At 42.0% G+C, this 6,459-nt stretch overlaps 1 pseudogene; it reads left to right on the top strand.

Annotated features, from left to right (window-relative positions):
- The first annotated feature begins 364 nt into the window (after positions 1-364).
- On the top strand, positions 365-1,546 carry LOC100408488 (large ribosomal subunit protein uL3 pseudogene; annotated as a pseudogene).
- Positions 1,547-6,459: the final 4,913 nt, after the last annotated feature.

Here is a 6,459-nt window from a genome sequence, read left to right as displayed (position 1 = left end):
TGAGAAAAAGGAGCTGAAGGCAGGGAGCCAAGTGATCTGGCTCAGCAAGTCCTACCCTCACACGGACCGGCAATCTGAAACCCAGTGGCTGGAGAGTTTCACAGCCAGCGCAGCAGTTTGAGCTTGACGAGGATATTCCATCTCGGTGGGGAGCCATTACCGAGGCAGTCCGCAATTGCTGAGGCGTTCTAACCTTACCTGTGAGAAGAAAATCCCAAGGAAGTTAATGCAGAAGCTGGGCAGAGCCAGCAGCAGCTCAGCAGCACCTCTGCAGGCACACTGTGACTAGACTCCCTCCTTGCTGGGCAGGGCATCCCTGAAAAAAGGCAGCATTGTCTCTATCATTGGCTGGACTGGCGGCATGATGTCTCACAGAAAGTTCTCCGCTCCCAGACATGGGTCCCTCAGCTTCCTGCCTCAGAAGTGCAGCAGCAGGCTTCATGGGAAGGTGAAGAGCTTCCCCAAGAATGACCCTTCCAAGTCGGTCCACCTCACAGCCTTCCTGGGATACAAGGCTGGCATGACCCATATCATACAGGAAGTCCACAGGCCAGGATCAAAGGTGAACCAGAAGGAGATGGTAGAGGCTGTGACCATTGTGGAGATGCCACCCACAGTGGTTGTGGGATTGTGGGCTACGTGGAAACCCCTCGAGGCCTCTGGACCATTAAGACCGTCTTCGCTAAGCACATCAGTGATGAGTGCCAGAGGCGTTTCTGTAAGAACTGACATAAATCTGAGAAGAAGGCCTTCACCAAGTACTGCAAGAAATGACAGGATGAGGATGGCAAGAAGCAGTTGAAGAAGGACTTCAACAGCATGAACAATGGCCCACACCCAGATGTGCCTGCTTCCTCTGCACCAGAAGAAAGCCCACCTGATGGAAATCCAGGTAAACAGAGGCACTGTGGTTGAGAAGCTGGACTGGGCCTGCAACAGACTGGAACAGCAGGTACCTGTGAACCACGTGTTTGGGCAGGATGAGATGATTGAGGCTGGGGTGACCAAGGGCAAAGGCTATAAAGGGGTCACCAGTCGTTGGCACACTAAGAAGCTGCCCACAAGACCAACTGAGGCCTGCTCAAGGTGGCCTGTATTGGGGCATGGCATCCTGCCAACGTGGCCTTCTCTGTGGCATGCGCTGGGCAGAAAAGCTACCATCACCACACTGAGATCAACAAGAAGATCTATAAGATCATCCAGGGCTACATTAACAAGGATGGCAAGGTGATCATGAACAATGCCTCCACCAACTATGACCTGTCTGACAAGAGCATCGACCCTCTGAGTGGTTTTGTCCACTATGGTGACGTGACCAATGACTTTGTCATGCTGAAAGACTGTGTAGTGGGAACCAAGAAGTGAGTGCTCACCCTCAGCAAGTCCTCGCTGGTGCAGACCAAGCAGCGGGCTCTGGAGAAGATTGACCTTAAGTTCACTGACACTACCTCCAAGTTTGGCCATGGCCACTTCCAGACTGTGGAGGAGAAGGAAGCATTCATGGACCATCAAGAAAGAACAAATTGCAAAGGAAGAAAGAGCTTAACACCAGAAGCAGATTCTGCAGCTAATGGGGGTCTCAATAAAAGCTATTTTCCACTGGAAAAAAAAAAGCATCACCATGTCAGGAACTTATAAATAAAGCCCACCTTCCTGGAAAAGAGCACTTGGGAAAAGAGGCGGTTGTGAGTTCCACTGCAGCAGACCTAAACATCCTGCCCAGCAACTCTGAAGGGAGCAATGGAGCTTCCAGCACAGCACTTAGGTTCTGATAAGGGACAGACTGCCTCCTCAAGTGGCTCCCTGACCCCCCATATATCCAAAGAGACACCTCATACAGGAGAGCTCTGGCTGACATCTGGTGGGTATCTTTCTGGGAGGAAGCTACCAGAGGAAGGAACATACAGCTGTTCTGCAGCATCCACAGGTGATTCCAAGGCAAGCAGGATCTGGAGTGGACCTCCAGCAGTACTGTAGCAGCGGGGCCTGTTAGAAGAAAAACTAAAAAACAGAAAGAAATAGCTTCAACATCAACAGAAAGGACGTCCACTTAGAGACCCCATCCAAAAGTTGACAACTTCAAAGACAAAATGTAGACAAATCCATGAAGATGGGAAGAAACCAGTGCAAAAAGTATGAAATCAGCAAAAACCAGAACACATCTCCTCCTCCAAGGGATCACAACTCCTCACCAGCAAGGGAACAAAACTGGATGGAGAATGAATTTGATGAATTGACAGAAGCAGGCTTCAGAAGGTGGGTAACAACAAACTTCTCTGAGCTAAAAGAACATGTTCTAACCCAATGCAAAGAAACTAGGAACCTTGAAAAAAAGTTACACAAAATCTACCTAGAATAACCAGCTTAGAGAAGAAAATAAATTACTTGATGGAGCTGAAAAACACAGCATGAGAACTTCACGAAGCCTACACAGGTTTCAATAGCTGAATAGACCAAGCAGGAGAAAGGATATTAGAGATTGAAATCAACTCAATGCAATAAATGAGAGGCAAGACTAGAGAAAAAAGAGTGAAAAGAAATGAACAAAGCCTCCAAGAAATATGGGATTATGTGAAAAGACCTAATCTGTGTTTGATTGGTGTACCTAAATGTGATGGGGAGAATGAATCCAAGCTGACAGACACTCTTCAGGATATTATCTAGGAGAACTTCCCAAATCTACCAAGGCAGGCTGACATTGAAATCCAGGAAATACAGAGAACACTGCAAAGATATTCCTCAAGAAGAGCAACCCCAATCATCAGATTCACCAGGGTCAAAATGAAAAAAAAGTAGGCTAAGGGCAGCCAGAGAGAAAGGTCAGGTTACCCACAAAAGGAAGCTCTTCAGACTTACAGCTGATCTCTTGGCAGGAACCCTACAAGCCAGAAGAGAGTGGGGGACAATATTCAACATCCTTAAAGAAAAGAACCTTCAACCCAGAATATCATATCCAGCCAAACTAAGCTTTATAAGTGAAGGAGAAATAAAATCCTTTACAGACAAGCAATTGCTGAGAGATTTTGTAAACACCAGGCCTGCCTTACAAGAGATCCTGAAGGAAGTACCAAACATGGAAAGGAACAACCAGTACCAGTGACTCCAAAAATGTACCAAATGGTAAAGACCATCGACACAATGAAGAAACTTCATTGACTAATGAGCAAAACAACCAGCTAGTACCAAAATGGCAGAATCAAATCCACGCATAACAATATTAACCTTAAAGGTAAATGGACTAAATGCCCCAATCAAAAGACACAGACTAGCAAATTGGATAAAATGTCAAGACCCATCAGTGCGCTGTATTCAAGAGATCAATCTCATGTGCAAAGACACACATAGACTCAAAATAAAGGGATGGAGGAAGATTTACCAAGGAAATGGAGAGCAAAAAAAGCAGGAGTTGCAATGCTAGTCTCTGATGAAATCGACTTTAAATCAACAAAGATCAAAAGAGACAAAGAAGAGCATTGCATAATGGTAAAAGGATCAATGCAACAAGAAGAGCTAACAATCCTAAATATATATGCACCCAATACAGGAGCACCCAAATACATAAAGCAAGTTCTTAATGACCTACAAAGAGACTTAGACTCCCACACAATAATAGTGGAAGACTAACACTTCACTATCAAGATAAGGCAATCCAGAAGACAGAAAATCAACAAAGATATCCAGGACTTGAAATCAGATCTTGACCAAGCAGACCTAATAGACATCCACAGAATTCTCCATGCCAAAATCCACAGAATATACATTCTTCTCAGCACCACATCGCACTTACTCTAAAATTGACCACATAATTGGAAGTAAATCACTCCTCACCAAATGCAAAAGAATAGAAATCATAACAACCAGTCTTTCAGATCACAGTGCAATCAGATTAGAACTCAGGATTAAGAAACTCAGTCAAAACCACACAACTACATGGAAACTGAACAATCTGCTCCTGAATGACTACTGGGTAAATAATGAAATGAAGGTAGAAATAAAGATGTTCTTTGAAACCAATGAGAATGAAGACACAAAGTACCAAAATATCTGGGACACATTTAAAGCAGTGTCTAGAGGGAAATTTATAGCGCTAAATGCTCACATGAGAAGTGACAAAATATCTAAAATCAACACTCTATCTTCACAATTAAAGGAACTAGAGGAGCAAAATCAAACAAATTCAAAATCTAGTAGAAGACAAGAAATAACTAAGATGAGAGCAAAACTGAAGGAGATGGAGACACAAAAAGCACTTGAAAAAGCCATAAATCCAGGAGCTGGTTTTTTTAAAAGATCAACAACATAGATAGACTGCTAACCAGACTAATAAAAAAGAAAAAAGAAGAATCAAATAGATGTAATAAAAAATGATAAAGGGAATATCACCACTGATTCCACAGAAACACAGGCAACTCTATGCACATAAATCAGTAAAATCTAGAAACAACTCTATGTACATAAGTCAGTAGATCTAGAAGAAATGGATAAATTCCTGGAGACTTACACTCTCCCAAGACTAAACCAGGAAGAAGTTGAAACCCTGAATAGACCAATAACAAGGTCTGAAGTTGAGGCACCAATTAATAGCCTACCAACCAAAAAACGTCCAGGTCCAGATGGGTTCACAGCTGAATTCAAGCAGACATACAAAGGGGAGCTGATACCATTCCTTCTGAAATTATTCCAAACAATGCAAAAAGAGGGAATCCTCCCTACTCATTTTATAAGACCAACATCATCCTCATACCAAAACGTGTCAGAGACACAACTAAAAAGGAAAATTGCAGGCCAATATCCATGATAAACATTAACGCAAAAATCTTCAATAAAATACTGGCAAATCACCTGCAACAGCACATCAAAAAGTTTGTCCGTCACAATCAAGTAGGCTTCATCCTGGGGATGCAAGTCTGGTTCAACATAAACAAATTTAGAAACATAATCCATCACATAAACAGAACCAAGGACAAAAACCACATGATTGTCTCAATAGATGAAGAAACGGCCTTTGCCAAAATTCAACAGCCCTTTATGCTAAAAACTCTCAATAAATTAGGTATTGATGGAACATATCTCAAAATAATAAAAGCTATTTATGCCAAACCCACAGTCAATATCATACTGAATGGGCAAAACCTGGAAGCATTGCCTTTGAAAAACGGCACTAGATAAGTGTGCCCTCTCTCATCACTCCTATTCAACATAGTATTGGAAGTTCTAGCCAGAGCAATATGGCAAGAAAAAGAAATAAAGAATATTCAGTTAGGAAAAGAGGAAGTCAAATTTTCTCTATTTGCCAACGACATTATTGTATATATAAAAGACCCCATCATCTCAGCCCAAAATCTCCTTAAGATGATAAGCAACTTCATCAAACTCTCAGGATACAAAATCAATGTGCAAAAATCACAAGCATTCCTATACACCAATAACACACTTAAAGAGAGCCAAATCATGAGTGAACTCCCACTCACAATTTCTATAAAGAGAACAAAATACCTAGGAATACAACTAACAAAGGACATGAAGGAGCACTTCAAGGAGAACTACAAAGCACTGCTCAAGGAAATAAGAGAGGACACAAACAGATGGAAAAACATTCCATGCTCATGGTTAGGAAGAATCAGTATGGTGAAAATGGCCATACTGCCCAAAGTAATTTACAGATTCAATGCTATCCCCATCAAGCTACCATTGACCTTCTTCACATAACTGAAAAACCACTTTAAACTTCATATGGAGCAAAAAAAGAGCCCCCATAGCCAAGACAATACTAAGCAAAAAGAACAAAGCTGAAGGCATCATTCTACCTGACTTCAAACTGTACTACAAGGCTACGGTAACCAAAACAGCATGGTACTAGTACCAAAACAGAGATATAGACCAATGGAACAGAACAGAGGCCTTGGAAGTAATGCCACACACCTACAACCATATGGTCCTTGACAAACTTGACAAAAACAAGCAATGGGGAAAGGAGCCCCTGTTTAATAAATGGTGTTGGGAAAACTGACCAGCCATATGCAAAAGGCTGAAACTGGACCCCTTCCTTACAGCTTACACCAATAACTCCAGATGGATTAAAGACTTAAACATAAGACCTAACATCATAACCCCCCTCCCAAAAAACAGGCAATACCATTCAGGACATAGGCATAGGCAAGGACTTCATGACTAAACACCAAAAGCATTGGCAACAAAAGCCAAAATAGACAAATGGGGTCTAATTAAACATAAGAGCTTCTGCACAGCAAAAGAAACAATCATTAGAGTGAACCAGCAACCAATAGAATGGAAAAATTTTTTTGCAATCTACCCATTTGACAAAGGGCTAATATCCAGAATCTACAAAAAAACAAAACAAGTATACAAGAAAAACACAGACAACCCCAACAAAAAGTGGGGAAATTATACAAGCAGAAACTTTTCAAAAGAAGACATGTATGTGGCCACCAAATAAAT

The sequence above is a fragment of the Callithrix jacchus genome, chromosome 2, assembly GCF_049354715.1.
Source record: "Callithrix jacchus isolate 240 chromosome 2, calJac240_pri, whole genome shotgun sequence".
Taxonomy (NCBI): domain Eukaryota; kingdom Metazoa; phylum Chordata; class Mammalia; order Primates; family Cebidae; genus Callithrix; species Callithrix jacchus.
Note: the sequence above shows the minus strand (reverse complement) of the source record. Positions and strands in the feature narration are given on the sequence as shown.